Here is a 22,615-nt window from a genome sequence, read left to right on the forward strand (position 1 = left end):
TCGAGTGATCCCAACCAGCTGCGCCACTGATGTCGCTGAGTTTCTCCTGCACGACGTCATATTCCACCACGGTGCTCCCCGTCACCTGCTCACCGATCGCGGCCGCTGCTTTTTTTTCAAAGTGGTCGCCGAACTGCTCCGCTCCTGCTCCATCCGTCATCAATTCGCCACGGCCTACCATCCGCAGACGAATGGCCTCACTGAACGTCTGAACCGTACCCTCACCAACATGATTTCCATGTACGTCTCCGACCATCACCGTGACTGGGATATTAGCCTCCCATTTGTTACATTCGCCTACAATTCTACGCGTCATGATACGGCCAGTTTCTCTCCTTTTGACCTTCTCTACGGCCGCGTTCCTTTGCTGCCCTTCGACAGTGTACTGCCCGCCAAAGCCTCCACGAGTCCTTACGCTCGGGACGCCATCGCTTGCGCCGACACTGCCCGTCTTGTCGCCCGCCAGTGGCTGTCGGCCTCCCAATTCACTCAGAAACGCCGTCATGACTGTCGCCATCGTGAAGTCAGTCACCTACTCTCCTGACCCCACTGTGTCGCTCTGGTTCCCGTCCCGCCGTGCGGGCCTGTGTGAAAAACTGCTCCCGCGATATACAGGTCCTTATCGGGTCATACGTCCCGTGACCGCGGTGATGTACGAGATCACCCCCTTACGTCCACCGTTACCGGCTGCTGCACCCCGCACAGATATTGTGCATGTGTCCCGCCTCAAACCCTACAACACGCCGTCTAGCTGGCCTGTAGTGCGCACTGGGACGGTGCTTTTGCCGCGAGGGGGGTCATGCTACGGATGCTGGGAGGACGACGAAGTGGTTTCGTAACGAAGACGACGCTGAGGTGCGCGCTTGTGTGCTGTAGGCTGCTTCAAGCCGTCGGTCCCTTGCGTAGCAGGTTACCTCTGCTGTTTCTAGCCGCCGCGTAACAATATTTACAGCAAGCAAAACCGTCACCCTGTTCTTGCTTCGTTTGCCACCGACGCAAGGGTCTCCTTTAAACGTGAGTGCCTTATTTGGCAGGCCCTTGTAGATATAAGTGCTGTCTCATCGGCATTAAGTACGTTGCAGGGCTCATGAGCAGTGAGGCGCCTCGGAAGCTCAGTCTCCAATCGTTCTCCACGCTTGCATCCACAGCAACTTTCTCGCCGCAGATACTGCGGAAGGCCAAATTCTGCCTCTTCTTGAAGCGGTCAAACCACCCTTCTGGTGCACTGAAGCCTCTGATGTCCATCATTAGGGCGTACTTTTCTGCTTGTGTGTAGATGAGAGGTCCGCTTAAGGGCAGCTGTGAATTTCGCGTGTCCGCAAACCATCAAAGCAGTGCTTCTTCCAGCTTCGGGTGCGCTGCCGTTTGGAGTCTCTTCCGCTTGTCGGAGAACTGTTGCCCATCGTAAGCTTGCTAAATTTGAGGTTCAATTTTGGTATACGAGCTCAGGGTGCTCCTCTTCACATTAAATCTTGTCATGATAGTTGTCGCAGAATTCCTTCCTTGACAGCCTTCAACATTTCGACTTTCTTTGCCATATCCTTCACTTCAGCCGCTACGCTGGGGCCTCAGTAGCCATCGCAGGAGCCAAAGAGCGCGGTGTTATCAGCCTTTCATTCCTACCAACAAAGAAACATATGGGGGAGCTTCGTTTGTTTAGTTCGTCACCCCTGCTCTGTATACGGCGCGTACGCGGGGGGATGATGCTGTCGACTGTGGGCTGCCCGGCAAAGCAACAGTTGCATGCAAGTTTCCTCTGCTTGCTTGCCAGCGCGGTTCTCATTGGTAGTGCCCATTATCAGTACTGGGCAAGTAAAATGCGTTTTCCTCTGGTCTTTTTATTTGAATTTTCAAGTGAAATAGCTTTCATTTGCATCCTCCAATTTCAATAATTCATTTTTCACTGATCTCTGGAACGCATGGTGCATTTATTTAATATATAATTCAGCAGTAAGGAAAGTATCGTGGTGCCCCTTTAAAGACAGTAAGCCAGAGAGAAGCAAAAGTGTAGCATTGAATGTGAAACTCATTTCTCTCATCTCTCATCAAGTGACATCGAATGTGAACACACATTCGCCATTCTTTATGCCCGCGCATAGCGAATTGACTGCCTAGTACACTATGTGACGGGCTTCATGTGCCACAAGTTGCTAAAGCTCATGCAATGTGCACCATATAGGAGTGGTCTCAGTGAAACAACAGATCATTGACAAGCCAGATGCAAAGCTGGTAAACTGCAAGTCTCGTGGAGGGCTGGTGCATCCAAAAAAGTAGATTTTTGACTTTCATCAGCTTCCAGAGACAGAATTTCGAAAGAATTCTGAAAAGAGGGACGCTTATGAGAAGGCGACAGATGACATTGTTCACAGCTACCGTTATTGCTTCCCTTGCCTTGGTCACCAGAAGACAGTTATGGCGCAGCTTTTATATACCATGTGTTAGTGAGGGTGCTTCAGTGTTGCAGAGCAAGGAGAAGAGATATGAAAAAAAATTGGTTTTTGAGGAAAGGAAATGGCCCAGTATCTGTCTCCCATCTCATTGGACACCTGAACTGCACCATAAGGGAAGAGAAAAGGGTGGGGTGAAAGAAGAAATGAAGAGGTGTGTAGTGGAGGGCTGTGGAATAGTTTAGACCACCTGGGGTTCTTTAGCATGCACTGATGTGGCACAGCGCAGGGTGCCTTCAGCGTTTCGCCTCCATCGAAATGCGACCGGGTTCGAACCCAGGAATCCCGGTTAAGTAGCCGAGCGCCCTAACCACTGAGCCACCGCGGCGGGTGAGAGGTATGGGCAGCATGGAACTCAAACCCGGAGGTAGGTAAGTGTCTAAGCTTTCCTAATGATCATCTCAAGTCGGTTGGCAAAGTGGAAATATTGTAGAGTTTGTAAGGATATAAGAACAAGTTCTAATTTTCGTGCTGTTTGTCTTGTAGGAAGTGCTTTGTCTTCTTTCATTTATCAGTGGCTGTGATTTTGGAGTGTTTTGATTTCTTTGCTAATAAAGCTTGTCATATGTGCCCAAATCAAGTTATATGTGAAATATTGTGCAGCTTCATTAGCATGCAGGCAGATTCGCAGTCAGCCCTGTGCATGTCATCCATACATGAGAAACTTCTTACTTTGTGAAGCATTTAAAGAATTTCGTTGATTTCATGGCTTTGATAAATATATCAGCTTCTGCTTAGGTCATAGCAAAGCCTACAAAGTGAGCCAGTTATGCGCCTTCCCTTCCTCAAAACCAAGAAAGTGTTTATACCGCGAATAAGATTAAACACTTGTTCGCATCTAGCTTTATTTGTTATCTATATCGTTTGCTGAAAGCCTCATAACTGGCTCACATTGCCGGTGGACACATCAACCGCTCTGCAAGAGAAAAATATGAACGCTGACTAAAATCTTCGCCCACTAAACGACGAACTAAATTGGGCAGCAGTGTACTGGAATATTGGGGAAGTATACAGTGAGAGGCAATGACAAAAACATTTAAGTACAAGGCTTAGCCATAATGAGTAAATAACCAAAAAATAAGATGGATGTTTTCCGATAATTCTCGGTGTTTACCATTTGTTCTCGTAGCCTTCACGTTATTTAGAGTGTGGGAAACATTGGGAATTCCAACAATTCGCTTGCCACCAGGCCGTTAAAAAGTGGATGCTTGTATTGATCGGTTGTCCGTAATACATCAGACCGAAAAACATAAGGGGATTTTGTCCAACACGGCATGCAGGTTGTCTGGCCAGTGGTGCGAACCTCTGTGAGCAATTTGAGGAGAATCTGATAGCTTCCATTTTCATATTACAGGTTTTAAATAAATGAAACGAAATTCTTGGCATGGTGGGCAAGTGTCACGCACGCCAAACGAGCGCAGGCCTGACAGTGAATCGGTCACACCCACAAAACACAAAAAGTCCTTGTAGAAATCTGCAAGTCATCTACACCAAGACATTTTATTTTCTATAGCCGTCCGAAGTCTTGTAGACCTTTAGCCCAGGCTAATGCGACGCTATCTGTCAACTACAAGAAGTTGTCTTTGATATCTTGTAGACTTCTAGGTGATATTCTCTTTAGCTGCATTATTAATGCGAAAGCTTTAGCAGGCTATGTTGACGCTGGAAGTGTCCGCAAAATGTCTCCGGAAGATCATCCCCTGTGACGTCTTCGGTCATATGACGTCATGAGACATTAGAATCAAAAGAAAATTTAATAAAAATGATGCCACGAGACAGAATCAAAAGAAAATTGAATGAAAATGAAAGAAAATTTGGGGAATAGACTGCAGCGGTGTCCTATAGTCGGTTGAGCATCCGCCTCGCATTTGGGAGGTGTGGGTTTCGATCCCCAGTGCCGCCGGGTACCCACTGGTGATACAATGGGTAAAAGCTTTCCCCTGCCTGGTGCTCGGCTTATCTGGGGTGAAATGCTTGGAAAATGGGTCTTTGATCCCACCTCGAGTAGAAGAAAACACCTTGTGCCATGGCACTCTTTATCTGCAGATGCCGTTGAGCCATAAAAATTTATATCATCATCAAAAGCACATATGAAGTCTGTTTCATTTTAGTCTCATCATTCGTGCTCTTTCATGTGCACTTCCAATTCTCCTTTGTGTGCAAAAAGGTACTCATGATTGGAAAATTATTTTATTATGCAGACTTTACTAATAAATCTCCCCTGGAATTCCTAGAAATTATGTCATATTCACCCACTGCCTATGTTTTGCCTACCTTGACATTGAAGTCACTGAGCAGTACAGTGTACTGTGCTTCTCCTTTACTCATTGGCGATTCTACATTTTCGTTGAAGCTTTCGACTATCTGGTCATTATGACTAGATGTAGGCATGTGGGTCTATGCAACCTGCAGCAACTTGTTCCTCTTCTTAAGCTTAGTTACGGTAACTGCCACCTTCTTGTTAATAATGTAGAATTCCTTCATGCTGCTAGCTATGTCCTTATTGATTGGGAATCTACATCTAGCTCTCGTCTGTCCGCTAAACCGTGATAGCACAGTATGTGCCCGCCCTTCAGCACTGTGTATGGATCATCTATCCTCCTAACTCGAGCCCTTTGACCTTCTATTTAATATCTATTGGATCCTGAAACAGCACTGTTAAGCTATCCTCTCACTGGGCAAAATTGTAGTGTTTAAACATTGCCAGGTTCGGTCTAAGTGGCGGCCTGTCCATAGCCAGAGATTCTTAGCACTCTCTGCTGCTGCATCACAGGTCTGAACGAGCCACTGGAGACTGCCAGGGTTAGTTGATGTGTTCATATAGGAGGTTGTGGCCGAATACTACACCAGGGTGGCCAAGTCCTGTTCTGTTGAGAAGGTTGGCGGTTCTGGTCGCCCGGATCGAACCGTCCCCTACGTCTGATTATTCAATTCTATGGATACTCTGTTTTTTAATGTGATACCATTAAAGGGGTCGTGAAACGTTTTCCAAAAATTTTGAACGACGTGTGTATTTGGAATTCTGACCCTTCATTCTATAGTATACTTTGGTTCGTTTCATCGTCTGAGTTGATTGAATAGCGAAAAAAAACTAAATTTCGGTTTCCAAGCGCGCGTCCCCCTCAACTCACAGAAAACGTCATTGGGTAGAGACACCAAATTTTTGTGTTGTATCTCTGGGTTGTAAATAATGCGTAGCGATTCAGTGAGCATGGAACACCATCTTAGAAGCATGAACTCGCATTATATAATTAATAATCGTATTATTTATACCCAGCAGTTTCGGTTTCGGTTCGTAGTTGCCAGGTTTTGCCAGGCTCTTTCATGACGTCAAAAACCAGACAATGCGTTGTCACGTGGGTCCGGAAAGCCGTGACGTCGTGTAGGCATGTCGTCTGCTTGACACGCACGTGGTGCGCGTAAACACGGAGAGCCGGGCGGAGGGCAAGTCGTACAGCTCCGAGTCGGAAAGAAGAGTTTTATTTCTGCGAAGACACCGATTATGAGGAATCGCGGGATGACGCAGACAAGGAAGAAGACGCCGCGGTTCGAACCCCGACAACCACTTGATCCGCTGGCAGCGATTCCGAAGAGGAGGCAGGCGTCAGGCCCGACGCAGCTCAGATTGTGCCAGCGAACGCCGAGCGTGTAGGCAACGTCAAATGGTAAAGGCGCGTTCACACTACGCCGACGATCGGCCGATTTCAGTCTGGCGATGGTCGGCGGCAGCGATTTTCGTGCCGTCGGCGCGTCTGTCACACTGCGCAGACGCCGACCGAGCACCGGTCGTCGCCTGACGAGCGCATCGCCGTCGCGTCGCCGAGATAGCAGCCGTCGGCCGACCCGTGTGTCACACTCTGCCGACAACAGCTCCGACCTCACGCCGACGTTGTCCCATCCCGACAGCTCGACGCTGCTTCTTCGTGCGCGCTGCTCGTCTGTTAGCTCCGTTGATGAAGGCGTCGTGGAAATCGAACTTATCTTCTATTATGGGACGAGTTCGCACTAAAGCGATGTGAATAGTAGGCCTTTTATTATAGCACAGTCGACTTCCAAAGCGCCGTCAACTGCGGAAGCGAGACCACCTAGGCCTAGCGACGACTAGGGCAGCCTGGGACCAGCGCGCAGTTCAGGCGCGTTCACACTAGGACGGGACCCCGAGGTCGACGCGACAGCGACGCCTACGGTCGCGTCGGACAACCTGGTCGTTCCCCGACTAGCCAGTCACACTGCACCGACGACGACGACGACGCCAACGACCAAGCGTCGTCCTAGTGTGACAACGCCGCCGACCAAAACGACACCCGTTGGCCGACGTGCCTTGGGCATATCGGTGGCCGAGCGAAAACATTCGCCGACCAAAAACAAGTAGCGAGCTCAGAGCGCGAAGTGCAATCATTATTTAGACAAATAATGCACGCGCAGCAACATTCATCAAGCCATATGGCCACTTGGCCGACGCGCCGCACTGATCGTCGCTTGCGAACTGCCGCCCCACTGCAAGCAGGGACACGGAGCGGTGAGCATCGCTGCGCCGCTCTACCCAAGCTCCGCCCGCAACCGGTGTCGCACTTCGCCGCCGCACAGCAGTCCCTCAGAAAGACTGCTCGAGCAGCGACAAAGCATGCCTGCTTATGTTTCGAGCTTTCGGCAACGGCATCGCTCGCGGGCGCTCCGGGCGACGAGCTCTTCTGCTGCCTACCGTGGTCGTCGCTAGGCCTATAGCCTCTTCCGCATCGAAGTCGCAGCGGCCGGCGCTTCGGCAGTCGCCTGCGCTATAATAAAAGGCCTACTCTACACACCGCTTTACTGTCAACAGCATCATCTCACAATAAAATAATAGTATGGTAAATCTCCACGACGTCTTCAGCAGCGAGGCGAGCGGGCGCCAGGCGAGCCGGACCGCAACGTCGGGCCAGCGGCAGCTGCGAGGCGGTTGTGGCAAAAAGTTTGCTCGTATCACAGTCGTTACGTTTGCCAGCAGCTCAGTATTCGTCAGCGATCCTCAAAAATGACAAATTTTTCACATTTCTTATCCCAGGGTTTATTATTTACGTCAAGAGCACACTTTAGCTCCTTTTTATGACGCCGGCAGACGGGATCCAGGCTGGCTGGCCGGCCGGCATGCTCGGCGTGCTTCACGTTCGCACAAGAAAATACATAACATCCATGATACTAGAGAATGCTTCCTACATTAGAGCACGGGCAATATGCCTCTGCAAAAGTGGATCTTTCGGCAACGACATCGCCTGCGGCACCATCGCACTCGCGAGCGTGCAGAAAAAAAAAAGAGACTCGTGAGCACTCGTAACCAAGATTGCTAGGCCGCGAAACTACTAGTACACTGTAGCGAAACCGCAAAACTTGGTCCCGTACGTCAGAAAACTGTGCAATGACGTAGGAAATACTTGGTTGTGTTGTCTTCTCTGTTTCTACGTCACACTGATGCACTAGCGATGGCTCAGACTTCAAGAGTGAGCATTTTCACAAACTTTAAAATGAAATTAAAATATGTTCTAGACCTCCCTTAAATTTAATACTTCGCTCTTATGGTCCTCACTTACAAAGGAAACGTATGGCAGTCTTTTGTACAACCTTGGAATTTGATGTCTCTACCCCTTTAAGAAGCCAATCAGAGGCTTCTGTCGTCAACACAACATGGCGGATTAGCGAGGCCTGTTTAGCCATAGTTGACCGAGGTTACAGCACGCATAATGACTCGAATGTGGCACCGTCGGCAAGGTCTATTGAAATACATGATTGAAATAGGTCGCGAAGCCGGAGCCCGAATGCGGTCCAGAACCAAGTGCTAGCGACATCAAATTAGGGGTGGAACTGAAGCGCCAAAATGAAATGAGTGGACAAACACGACTAGAAGAGGAAAATAATTGGGACATATCTTGTGTTTCAAAAGCATTCGAAAACAATTGCAGTGATTCCTTTTTAAAATGTTTTAGTTGTGTGCATTTTGTTAGAAAGTATAGCGCTTGCTTTGTAAAAAAATTTATGACAGCGTTCGCTCAGAGCAGCGGCAATGGCAGCGGGACGATGCCAAGGTTGACGGTGCTCTGATATCATACCCTTGTCATATCTTTTGACCATTCTGCTAGCCCTACTTTTTCCTCGTTGCTTAATTTTGTTGCTCGAGTTCTTGGTGTGCATCGTTCGTGTACAGTTTCCGCTTTTCCCTTTTGCCAGCGCTTCTGTGTAGTTTCGTTCTGTTGGGTGCGGTTCTGTCGCTTTTGCCCCAAAAGGGCATCGTCTGTGCCCATGGGGCCCCCGTACGCAAAAAAGAGGTGTGCGGTTGCACGATGTGCGAGCGATAACCTGTCTGGCGACGTCACATTTCATCGCTTCAGCGCTACACCTGCGACATTCAGCGCGGCACCTGAGGCGAGGACGAAGGAAAAAGGCACAACGAGAACTGACTACCTAAAAATAGCGTTGGTGGTCGGCACTCGTCGTGTTTTCTTCGTTCTCGTGTCGGGTGTCGCGCTGAAGCGTCGCGGCGTTCAGCAGTTTATTTTTACCGCCAAGCAGCACGTGACGCTGACGTCACAAATATGACGTCACTATAACACGTGACTTCAATGTCGCGTTTTTGTTTTAACTATGACGTCACTTTTTAGTTGTCCACGCATTTCGAAGACGGCGCTGGCTGCGCACCATGAGCCGCCATGTTTTGAACGTATGGGCTTCTATGCAGCCTACGCTACCATAGTACATCTACCTTGCCGTCGGCACCGTCGTCTGCTCAGAATGGAGTCTGCTAGCTCTCAATCTGACACATGTGCGAAAACATGGACGGCGCGCCGCACCAGTCGCCGCTTGCGAACTGCCGCCTACAGCAAGCAGGGACACGGAGCGGCAAGCATCTTTGCGCCACTTGACTCATGCCCGGCCCACATCCGGTGTAACACTTTGCCACCGCACACCAGCGCCTGCGCGCTGCTTGGCTACTGAAGTTCGCACCAGAAAAGACAAAATAGCGATGTTATCAGAAAGACTGCCGGCTGTACTCGGGCGGCCACAAAGCATGCCTGCCCACGTAGCGCGCTTTCGACAACGGCGTTGGACGCGGGCGCGCCGGGCGACGAACTGCAATGCTCTCTGGCTGCGCCCTGGTCGTCGCTAGGCCTGTTTCGCACCGAAGTCGCGGTGGACAGCGCTTCGGGAGTAGCCTGGGTTATGATAAAATGCCTGCTTTTGGCATCGCTTTACTGTCAACAGCATCGTCTCACAACAAAACATGTGGTCGTTGTTGCGGTGCGCTCGGCAGCGGAGCTATATCGACTGTTGCGGAAATATACGCGCCCCGTAAAATGATTCTTTCAGCTAAACGGGCGCATTGTTCGAGCTCAAATTTCGCACAGAAATGGCATTTTGTCGGCAGAATTGTTTAATACCACGTTTGCTTGGGGTACTTACCTGATTCGAACAGAATAAGTCGGATATTCACATCGTCTGCGGCGACGACGAAGGAAATTAAGCCGCTCTGTCAGCGATCGCACTGGTGGCGCCATCTCGTTTGTTCGCCGCGAAGTTTAAGCAAATGTGGGGGATGTTTGCGGGAAGTTTGAAGGCTCTCTTTCAAATGTTTTTTAATTGGTCACAAAAAACGCAGTTTGGCAAAAACTGCGCGAAATTCGCAACGTTTCGAATGCCTTTAGCAATAAATCTTTTCGAGCTTCGAGTGTCGTCTGCTTTCGTCTGTTCGCTACCGACTGCAGCTTCTGAGTCTGTGCTTTCAGTCTTGCCTTCTTTCGTAAAGTACGGAAGCTTACTACCGACAAATGAGGCCGTACACTGACGAAGAGAAGGCCATGGCCGTGTCATGGATGTGCGCATCAAATTCCATGCGCTTCGTGCGTAAGAAGTTTCGTGCGGAGTTCCATCGTCGACCGCCGCATCGAGAATCTCTGAAAAGGTGGGTCGACAAGTTTCTGTCAACTGGAACTGTCGGAAGAACGAAAAGATGCGATGTTGGAAGCTCCAGGAGTTTTATTGCTGATGCAATTGAGGGCGCTTTCGACTCAAACCCACGGCTTTCCTGCCGACGCGCAGGTTTGCTATTCGGCACCACAGCGTCAACAGTGAGCCGACACCTTAGGAAGAAAGGGCTGCGTCCTTTCAAAGTTCGCGTGCTCCAAGAGCTTACCGCCCAGGACCTGGCACAACGATTGGAGTTCTGTCGCGCAGAACAGAGAAGAATTGCTGCAGACCCTGGACATCTGCAGTTCATACTGTTCACTGATGAGTCTATTTTCCATCTTGACGGCGCAGTGAACAGGCAAAATACGCGCCAGTGGTCCCGGGAAAACCCCAAGTTTTCAACAACACGTCCTGTTCACTCTCCAGGTGTGGCAGTTTGGTGCGGGATTTGGAGAGAAGGGGTCGTAGGACCATTTTTTTTCAGTGATACTGTCACTGCCGACTCTTACCTGTCGCTGCTGCAAAACGATGTTCTGCCTGAACTGAACGAAAGACACATGCAGCAAGAGGTGTGCATTTTCCAGCACGACGGTGCCCCAGCGCACTACGCCTCAAAGGTTCGGCGTTTTTTGGATGAAAATTTCACGCGCAAGTGGATGGGCCGCGGGTCCGAAAACATGCCCTGGCCTCCGAGGTCACCTGATCTCACCCCGTGCGATTTTTTTGTTTGGGGCTTCATAAAATCGCTTGTATACAGCGCCGGCACACTGACGAGCATCGCTGCGCTCAAGGCCCGCATTGAGGACGCGTTTGACCAGATCACTGATGAAATGCGGGCAAACGTGTTCAGAAACTATGAAGAGCGCCTGGAGAGGTGCATCCAAGCCAACGGCGGCCACTTTGACGTCTGAGCTGCACAGGATCTCAAGAACAAGTCGCGAAACGGCCCTTATCAGGGCCACCAAAATCCTGCCTGGTGGGAGCTAACGCACCGCCGCTACTCCTTACCCGATCCTCTGCAAATAAAGGAGAACCAAATGGTATCTACACAGATAGCATAATGCAAAAATGCTTTCAGGAGGGTGTCAGAGCGCTCATAGCGTTTATTCTGTGGCAGTGTACGACATCAAACCGCACCGGTAGCGAACAGACGAAAGCAGACGACACTCGAAGCTCGAAAAGATTTATTGCTAAAGGCATTCGAAACGTTGCGAATTTCGCGCAGTTTTTGCCAAACTGCGTTTTTTGTGACCAATTAAAAAACATTTGAAAGAGAGCCTTCAAACTTCCCGCAAACATCCCCCACATTTGCTTAAACTTCGCGGCGAACAAACGAGATGGCGCCACCAGTGCGATCGCTGACAGAGCGGCTTAATTTCCTTCGTCGTCGCCGCAGACGATGTGAATATCCGACTTATTCTGTTCGAATCAGGTAAGTACCCCAAGCAAACGTGGTATTAAACAATTCTGCCGACCAAATGCCATTTCTGTGCGAAATTTGAGCTCGAACAATGCGCCCGTTTAGCTGAAAGAATCATTTTACGGGGCGCGTATATTTCCGCAACACGCGATATAGCGGACGCCAGGCGCGCAAGCCGGACCGCAACGGCCGCGGGCAGCTGAGCGGCGGTTGTGGCAAGAAAGTTGCTGCTTCTACCAGCAACTCGGCATTGTACAACGATCCTCAAAAATGATCTATTTTCCACACTTCTTGCTCCCAAAGTTTATTATTTACATGAAGAATAATATTTAGCTCTTTTTTATGACGCCAGCGGACGGGATCCAGGTTTGCCGGCCGGCCTGCATGCAGCCTCGCTGTATTTCACATTCGCACCAGAAAAGAGAAAACAGCGCCATGCTATCAGAAAGGCTGCCTGTTATATTCGAGCAGTGGCAGCATACCGAGCTTTCGGCAACGACGCCGCCTGCGACCGCGCCGGGCGATGAAGCTGCGATCGAGGCTTGCCGGCGGCCCTGGTCGTCGCTAAGCCTACCTGGTTTTGCATCGATACTATCGTATACCGCAGCTGAGGGAGCTTCGGAACTGGTCAGCGCTGTAAAAGGTACTACTCTCGTCACCCCTTTAACTGTGAACCTGTCCCATAATAAAATAAAGATACAGACAGTTGCGCAAATCAGAGAAAATCGAAGAAAAATTCTCTCGGCTTAACCGCGCGTTTGTTCGGGCTCAAATTTCGCACAGAGGTTGCATTTAGTGGTCAGTTTTGTTTTATACTACATTTAGGTGGGGTACTTGCCTGATTCGAGCAGAATTATTTGGAAATCCCCATCGTCTGTGGCGACGGAGAACCAAAATCGAAAGACTTCGCAGCAATGGTACCCGTAGCGCCATCTCGCAGCCATCGGAGAAACGAGCTCTCCACTTAGCACAGCTGGGTTTCTCCGGTGGGTGCGAGATGGCGCTACGGGTACCATTGCTGCGATGTCTTTCAGTTTTGGATCGTCGTCGCCACATACGATGGGGATTTCCAAAAAATTCTGACTGAATCAGGCAAGTACCCCACCTAAATGTAGTATAAAACAAAACTGACCACCAAATGCAACCTCTGTGCAAAATTTGAGCCCAAACAAACGCGCGGTTAAGCCGAGAGAATTTTTCTTCGATTTTCTCTGATTTGCGCAACTGTCTGTATGCTCGATTTCCGCGACGCCAGCGGAGCTAGCAAATGCGAGCTATGCGAGCGGCGACCAGGCAGTAAATAAAGCGGTCAGTGGATGAAATTTGCTTGTATCGCCGGATTGAATACTGCCAGCAACTCGGCATCAGCCAACGATCCTCAAAAATGATTCATTTTTGGCATTCATCTATTCCAGTGCTTGTTATGAGCGTGAAAAAATAATACTAGCGTGTTTTTCTGACGCCGGCGGCCGGCATCCAGGCTGACAGGCCGGCCCCGAGAAACGCGTCCCACGTCATTATGACGCTGGCGCTCTGCGCGCTCGCATTCTGCCCCTTGTCAGTGCGACGCGCCGCGTGCGGCCTGTCATTGACATCGGTTGGGCGCAGGCGGCGAGCTGCTGTCAGTCGTTGTTAAGGCCGTTGTACGATCGCTTTTAAGCGGATCCGCCAGGCAGGCGGACTGGCGGACCGAACGACCAGACAATAGGCATTCGCCCCGTTCGGCAGGCGGAAGGAAAGTTGGTGAACTTCAACTTTGGGGCGGACGAGCGAACCGCCCGGCGACCGAATTGCAGCGATTGGCTGCTTTTTACGTGACGTAGGCATCCGCTCCTGCCGGGCAAGATGGCCGTCCGTCGACTGAACTGGGGAGCGAGGCATAGGTCGTGGCTGTAGTGGTGGCACCTATGCCGCGAGGCATACTATATTGGCCACATGTTGATATTACGAGTGTTCAGAGCGACTGCGAACTTCTCCGCGTGCAGCAGCGGCGAGCAGCGACAGTTTCCCGAGTTGAAATCGACGCTGATGTAGTTGACAGAGCGCCTCTTCAAACCGACGCAAGACCTACGCTTGGCTGTGTCACGAAGTGTTTATATGGAGCTGTTTGTGGTTGCTGCAAGGGTTCCTAATTCCTGCGAGGATCATCACGCACAGCGGCGAACAACAGCTGCTCACGGTGAACTTTTGTGCGTGCATGAGCTGCGTAGCACAGTGACTAGTGTCCGCGTAGTGAAAGTGGTTGCGATCGAAGCGAGTGCTTTTACGTCAAGGCAGTGAAATGTGCGCCTTCGAGAGCTCACTACGCACGCCGTGCTTTCCGAATGCTGAAATGAGCGTGGCGTTGTGCAGCTAGTCGCATTCGTTGCGATGGTTGCAGTGATCGCGACCGAAGCGTGCACATGACATTGTTGCTGGCTACGCATTCGTTACCATTTTGTTCGCGATTCGTGTTGGCACTGTGCTTGAGAATTGCCGTGTGTGCGACGTGACGCGACGCGAGCTTGGCTGCACGGCCGTAGGACTGTTTTGCGGCGACAACAGCGATGTCGCCATCCTCTGCGCTTTGGTGCTCCATTCAGTACGTTTTGTGATGATGGGTGCTCGGGTTACGACTCGCCGGGGAAACTGTGTAACCTGTGTTAAAACATCGGTGCAGTGCAAATGTATCTTCGGGAGCGTCATTTCTTTTTATTTCCTGCCGGCTGTGCGCACATTTGCCTGCAATAAACATATCGGCGTGATGAATGGGTGACTGAACACTTCCGCTAGCCATTTCGGTTTAGGTTGTAACAACATGGAAACAAGAATCATTGCCGCTTTTGAATCACGACTGATTGACAGTGTACAAATCTCTAATATGTGCCAACTCATAAGTCTGTTTTTCATGAGCATTTCAATTGATGTAGCGCAGAAAAAAAAAAGTGTGGCAGCAGCTTATGCAATCAAAACTGACCACAGAGCAAGTTGAGCATAACGAGTCTTGATGAAAAAGAAAAAATATTGAGAAAACCTTTGCCATTGCTTTTTTTCTCTTTTTGCATAGCAGTGTTAAGTCAATATTGACAAATGCTTGGCAGTATTCAGTTCAAGTGGGATGTTGGTTTCCACTGCAATCAGAAAAATACAATGGTCTTGAAGCACCTCATAGGCAATGACAGTGTCTGTTGTTGATTTTGCTCATGGTCCTTTTCGATCCGGGGATCAGTGGTACGAAACTGGATGTGTTCGCAATGCCATTGTTGCAGAGCTGCTTGCGAAATCGGCCTTATTGGTGTTAAGTGGTTGTTCAGCGGTGCTTCCTGGGTCAGCCGCAGCACTTTGTTTAACAAGCCATTCTCAAAGCTTTGAGAAGATCTCGTCGATGCACTTGCATATGTCTGTCTGCTACCACCTTCATTTGCCTGTGACTGCTTTGTACAGACATGACTACTTGCAGACTGCAAAATAAGCCCTGTGGAGCTGGTAAAGCTACGCTAGGAACAAAGACGATGGTAACATCACTGCACAGGGTAGCAATTCTTGCTCTGTCGTCGTCCCTTAGCACAGTTTCGACATGCCAACTTGCCACCGGTGCACCCCACAGTACGCTATGATCAAGTTCTGTGAAATTTACTGAAAGCAACAACGGGAGAGGAAGTAGGTTGTATAGGCATATCTAGTGCATGCTGTACAGATAGCTTCCTGCCTTATTATAGCCTGGCCCCTCTGTTTATAATCCTTCATCACCCAGCACCTATGGCCCTATTTGTGTTATTGGCATGTGCTGCAAATCACCAAACACATTTCATACTCTTGACCCTGCTAAATTGTTTTGGCCCATTAAGTTGTTTGATTCAAATCGGCAAGCTTTTAGAAGACATTTCTGCAATAGCCAACTTTTTCTTGTTCTTCACGACATGCACCGTGACTGCAACATCCCCCATGATGCTTTTGTTCTTTGCTTTGAAAAAGCATGCATTTCCCCTATTTATGTGAGGCTGGTTTTCTCGTGCTTTAACTTGCATCCAATAGCTCTAAACTGGATCCAAGCTTAAACAGCCAGCCTTCGGCAAATTTCCCTTGCCAATTCTTATGTATCTTGCCTTTTCCTGCAATCTCGGACGTCCGCCAAGGCACTCCTTTGGGCCTCTGCTTTTCATTACTTGCATTATTACCGTCCCTTCAGTGTTTTGTCATATGCCTTCACTGACAGCCATATGGTGTGTGCCATATTGCAATCAATACCAGCATTTCAGTTGTTCAAAACAACAATTAGCATGCCCTGGATTGTCCTGTTTGCTAATGTTACTAAGAATGCAGTAATATTGTTTTTTATTGTCAGCATTACATTTTGCCAACTTATAAGGCCTTCCGATAAAGGTATATTCACTGTATACTGGTTCAAATACCTAATAATCCTCAAATACATAATAACCCACAACCTAGGATATTTACACCATGACGTGTTGTTAGTATCACCGTCTTCCAAGTTACTTGCATTCAATTCCCCTGTGTGTCATCAACTTGGGTATTCTAATGGCACATGGCACAAATCTAACTTAACTAGAATCCTTGAATTAGTTCAGTCCTGAGCCGCTTGTTTTATTTTCTCAGGCCATTTTTGAAGGTCCAGTGTGACAGCACCAAAAGTGCATATTTGAATGTCTTCATCTTATGCAGGTTTTTTTTGCTCCTTACCAACACGTCCCCAACTAATCAGTCCCAACTTGTAGTCTCCCGTGCACTAGGTGCACTAACACTCTTGTGCCTCGTTTAGCTCATATGCCACTGAATTTCAAGATTCGTTTTTGTTCGTGCCACAGAAGGCTGTAACGGTCTTGCATCCCACAAGGCTGTGTATCTTACTGTCCTGCGAAGTGGTTACTACAGAAATCATGCTATAAATTACGAACTCACTGAGCTCCTACCTGGCACACCATTTTAAAGCTCGCTGCTAAAGTAACGTCATTTAGGACCATTGAGGTGTGATAAATATGAAAACAAATAGATCTGATATAGTGCTCAGTCACTCGGTCACCTCGGCAAACCAGTACAATGCTCTCTTATGCATAACGTGTTCATTGAGAACTATCGGGGCAGATTTACACAATAGTAGCATTTGGGCTAACTTTGCGCAAGCTAGCTCTAGCTACCTACATTCGCTCACTGCAAAGCTAAACATGCATTAGTGCACCCACCTGTTGTTGACCGGGCTTCTCTTTGTGCTTGTCTGTTCTGCTCAGCTGAGCAACACACTGACTTCATGATGTGGCTCAGTGAGAATTCTACATCTGTATGCTTATGCATGTAACTTGTATATAGTCACATGTACTAAGGATAGTATTAACTGGGCAATTGGTTCAGCTTAAAAGCTCTCATCATCAGATTGCAGCAAAGAGATAGCAATAAAAGACAAAAGTCATCACTGCCTTTCTGTTTTTCTTCGTCATCCTTCGGCCTGACTTCAACTTGGTTTTTTTCCAACTTCCTTATGACTACTGATGGCTCAGTTAATTCGTTTCCTTGCAACCCAGACTGGCAGTGGAATAAGGATATTTTGCTAAGAAATTGGTAATTAGTAACTAGTACGACATCATTCTATATATAACAAGTGGTGCGGATATCGATTAACAAATACAGATTCTCTCTTTTGCTTGCTGCTTTGGGAATCATAGTTGCCCTTAAAATTTCTCATATTATTTTTTACTGATCAGAAAGGACGTACCTTCAAGATTGCTGTAGAGCTTTACTGGAGAACTTAAGCATCTATGGCCCACACATACTTCAATGGCTTATTTTTCAATTCATTCTGTCCTGAGACATCATAGCTCTTATTTCTGAAAATTAACCTTTTCGCATTCTGCTTGATATGATTGTGTTTGTTTGAGGTAACTGCAAAATATGAAGCAGTTCCCGTTCCCTTGACTATACAACGCATTCTATCCTAGTCTCCGCCAATATTTGCTATGTAAACTTTCCAAATCGGTTCTTGCATTTCCTTAACCTCTAGGCCAGTGTACTTACTCCCTTATCTAATTATGTATGGATTAATGAGGATGGCACATGTATACTTTTCTGAAATATGAAGCAACCACTTTGTTTTAAATTCATGGGACAGTTATGAATGCTTTGTGGTCGTACGCACAATACGCCACCTTGTTTCTGTGCATGTCAACATTGATTGGCTCTCAACAGAACTTTCCACACTTGTTTACTATGCTGCATACTGGTTTGCACAATGTTCACTGCAATGTCACCTCAGGAAGCACTGGTAAAAGGAAGCGGCCTGCCCACTGTCACTGCAGAACAAAAGCGTGCACTTTAGTACAGTGATGCGCACCATATCCGCTTTGAAGCCACTGAGCGGTATTTCTATTTCGATTTTCGTAATGGTGTGAAAAACATGACGAAAAAAAATCAGAAAAGAAATCAGTATTATTGCGTCGTCATTTTTCTGTGATATTGTAAACACCTGCAGTTAACACTGATCTTCCATATTAGTAAAGGTTGGGAACATTGTAATTTCCTCATGTATAGATGCATTCATATCTGATGGTAACATGCTAAAATATGCTGATTTTTTCATGCATGCATAATACACACATACACATACACCTTTTCTTTAATGAGAGACAGTGGCGTGTTTGATGTCATTTGACCACACACACTATGATGTGGATAGAGTTGAAGTGCGGCGGGAGTGAACAGGGACACAAGAAGAATGATATACAGGTGATGCTGGATTTCCCACAGCTGAAGAACCAAGCTGGGCAGAAATGATCTGGTTTGGTTTGGTTTATGGGGTTTAACGTCCCAAAGCGACTAAGGCTATGAGAGACGCCGTAGTGGAGGGCTCCGGAAATTTCGACCACCTGGGGTTCTTTAACGTGCTATGACAGAGCATTGTTAAAGGCTGTGAACAAGCAGTCCACATCAGCAGCAGCAGATGCCCTCTCTACAGATGCAACAACCAATCTTGTCAAGGTCACCTTGACGTCAGAAGCAGTAGCATGGACTAAGCCTCGGTACTATTCCCTTTTATCTAAGAGCACACAGAGGCATCTGCTCTACGTCACCTCTTGTGTAGGACAGTCCAGCATACACTGTTCGTGATATCGCTTTGGACATTTGGCAGTATCAGTGAGGTGTTTGTTGCGGGTTGTCTCTTTTTGTTTCATGTTAACTATGCGTATCTATTCCTACAACAAATATTTTTGTTTGCATTGAATTGGCATCTAAGCTCAGTCAACAACCAATGTTCAGTTTTGGTTTTTGGCTGTCAGAACACGTTATCACCGAACACAATAGTCAGATTCAATTTAAGTCTGCAGTGAAGCTCTGCCATCTGGACCGCCGCACAGAATTCTTCTGCGCCAAAAAAAGTAGTCCGCTGTCAAAACTTTTATTGTATACTACCATAAGAAGCTTATTACAAGAAAAAATGATAACTTCTAGAATTCTGATACCTGGATAGATTAATAAAGTCAAGCATCGAACAACTAATTTTGTTTACTGTTATTGGTTAGTGGAGTAATACAGGATGCCTCGGGCCATGACCGAGTGCTAACAACTGCTGTTTCTTTTAAGTTTTATCCTACTATACATGAGGTACGCGGTATGTGAACCAGAATCATAAAATTTCAGTCACAGCAATTTCATCTTGCTCAGATGTTTGATGTGTGTTCCACAAGGTCACCATCCTCAAATCCAGCAAACCATTGTCATGAGATGCACCATTATTTTTTTACTTGCAGTTATGTTGTAGGTAGGTAGCCAACGTCTGTGTTAAGGTACTCCACTCAGGATGTCGGTTTGCTTCTGCAAACAATGGAAACTCACTAAAAGCATGTGTTTGATTTCACAGACGGTTACCAGTTGAAAATAATAACAGTCATATTCACCCGACATCACTGCTATCATTCAGCAGCACAGAGAACCCTATGCAACAATTTTGTGGCAACAAACGACAGAGTGCAGGAACCACTGTGTATACGCATGTATGGAGTGCATGCTGCACGTACTGTTTCTTACTTCAGAATGCTGGCCTTTTCCAGTTACCACCCAGCAGCTATTGCCCCATTTCCATCACTATGCAAGATCAATGCTCAAATGCATGTGCGGTAATTAGTATCCAACTGTACAGCACTGCATACAAGAATTCCCAGTAAGTGTCAGCAGTTCACCCATGATGGCTATCATTAATCCTGCTTTTCAATTATAACCTCAGGAATGCCTTCAGGTACTTTCCCTGGGCCTTTTCACACCTCTGTCCCATTATGGGGACAGTGCTTCTAATTAGCCCCCTCAGTTCATCCATCAATAACTGTTCCCTCTTGAGGCTGTTCACTGGTACATGTTCCTCCATAATGTCATTTTCCACCTGTCTTAGTTGTTTTTTGGGCTTCTCCCAATAAATGCAGACTTCATAATCTCTTTTGTCAGTTAAATTGTTATCCTTTGTCATTGTATGACCGTCGCAGCATTCCTTTCTGAAAATTTGACATCCTTCATTTTAAATACCCCTAGTATGCGGTCTTGACATTGCGCGCATCCATCCCGGCATCCGTGGGATTGGTACGCGTTACAGATTCAGCAAATATGTGCTTCCGAATTCGCTCACGCGGATATGTACAGGTCACAGCCTGCCTTAATTTCGAGTGCTACCATACTGTACATGCGCCCGTTTCTTCGCCCTCCATCACGTGCCCCAGTAGTACGGAAGCTCTTTCGCAGCGGCTCAATGCGCGGGCACAGCGGGGAATCAAGGCATCAACCCACGAGACGATTCACTTTGAAACCGGTTCGCATCTCCGTGGTTCGCCGCGTGGCGTCACCTTTGCGTGTGCAAAGTTCTTCGTCCTGTTGCCGGCTGAACTTCGGCACGCCATGGCTATGCCGAAGTTCAGCCTAGGTGCCGGTCGCCGAGGAGCAAAAAAAGACCACGTTTTCGCGCCGTCTAGGTTGCCAACAGGAGCATGCTATTGGACAGACGGCAATCCCGGGCGCGCCAATCGGAACGCTTTAAACCATCCGCCTCGTCCGCCAGCTCCAAAATGATCGTACAACACCCATTCCGCCCCACGCCCGAGCGAAGGCCGAAAGCGAGCGGTTCGCTCGCTGGCGGATCCGCCCAAAAACGATCGTACAACGGCCTTTACGCCGCTCGCAACGGCACGTCGCGCGCCCGGCAAGTAGCAATCATGCCGAGAGACCGCGACACCTCTGCCTGCGGGAGCCCCGACCGTGAACCTCCGAACCCGGTCGTGGACTCGAGTCTTCATCTCTATCGCAAGGGGTGGGTTGACTCGCAGCCCCATCTGGAAATTATGCCTAACCCTCTTCACGCTTCTTGAATATATTTTTCTGCAGCAAAGAACAGAAGCGCGGAGCCGATGCGCGCCGCGATAGCTGACTCGTTCGTATCGAGTTCATGTAAAGAGAGAGTCGTCGAGATGGGCTGGCCTTGCTCAGCTCGATTCTCTGACTCAAACCACCGCTGTCAAGGAACACCACCTAGATAGGTTCACGTAAGTAGAGTGTACTAGAATAGGTTGAGTGCCGCGACCCGCGCCGACGCGCATGCTTTCGAATGACGCTCCGCGCGCGGAAAGCTTTGCGGGGGCGCTGCGGTCGAGGTGGATTGGGAAGCGCCGGCCGCGCCGGGTCCCACTCGGAGAGATGTGCTGATGGTGGCATGAGTGCGAAACGTTGTTTGTTGTGTTTTGCAATGAAATTCTTCACTGAGATTGGCTGAGATTGTGAGATGTCTAATATGCCGAAGGACCGGCATCGGCACTGCTACGCGCCTGGCTGTCGCACCGGTTACGCTGGTGTGGATGCCACTCGGAAACTCTCCTTGTTCAGCGTGCCAAAGGACGAAGCCCGTAAGAAGCTGTGGGAAAAGAATCTACATCGCGCCGACAAGCCGTTGGATAGCAAATGTGCTGTATGTGAACTGCATTTCGAGGACCGCTATATTCTCCGTGAGTACGTGCACATTGTGGGCGGGAAAGAAGTGTGGAGTTCCGGCGCTCGCAAGTGATGCACAGTGCCTACAATACTGCCAAATGTCCCTAAATACCTAAGCAAGGCGGCCCCGGTCGAACGTGCGCCTCGCAAAAGGGAAGCGTCTACAAAGCTGCAGGGTGCAAGGCGAAAAAAAAGGAGGGAAGAGAGCCCATGCTCGACAACAGCTTTACAAGATGAACTAGAAAGCAACGATTGCGGCTCGCAAAGCATTGATGCGGATAATTTGAATCATCTTAAGACTCCGTCAGCCAAGTGCTCATTACACCATTTCGAAAACTTCGAAGGCACCGTGTATGCGCTCACACACCTGGAGGCGTGCACTGGAACAGTGCGCTCGGACAGAGCGGTTCTTTTCAGCCTCAGTCAAAAGAAGGATTTCTCCTTCAAGGCATTTCTCGGAGGGAAACAGGTTTCCGAAGGAACTGTAAGAACTGTGCTTGAAGCGGAAGAAGCCCTCCTTCATGCCTCAAGTTTAATTACATGTTCTGGTGCCATTTGTGCGTCAACAATTTTGACAGAGGATCTTACAAAATCACTCCTGCAAAAAACAGATGTCAAGCAGGGAAGTTTATACAGCAAAAAGTGCATGGTGACAACAACAACAGAGGGTAAATATTGCTTCATCATCTTTATTGTCAGTTGCATGGATTTGGGCATTATTTTCATGTAATGCTAAACAGGGGGCTCACTACAGGCTAAAAATCTAAAAGCTGCCAACATTCCCTGTTGTCAAAGAGCTCGAATCATTCTTTTACTGCTTTACTGCCCAGGGATAGAAGCACTAGTTCAGTCATTTCATTGTATA

At 48.3% G+C, this 22,615-nt stretch overlaps 1 protein-coding gene and 1 pseudogene across 2 annotated transcripts in view; both read left to right on the top strand.

Moving 5' to 3' along the window:
* LOC149347008 (uncharacterized) overlaps nucleotides 1-22,615 on the top strand; it is a 318,847-nt gene that overhangs the window by 37,626 nt on the left and 258,606 nt on the right. The gene's annotated exons all lie outside the window — the stretch shown is intronic.
* Nucleotides 21,299-22,487, top strand: LOC149347009 (uncharacterized; annotated as a pseudogene).

The sequence above is a fragment of the Amblyomma mixtum genome, chromosome 4 (genome assembly GCF_055824585.1).
Source record: "Amblyomma mixtum isolate Tamu chromosome 4, ASM5582458v1, whole genome shotgun sequence".
Lineage (NCBI taxonomy): Eukaryota > Metazoa > Arthropoda > Arachnida > Ixodida > Ixodidae > Amblyomma > Amblyomma mixtum.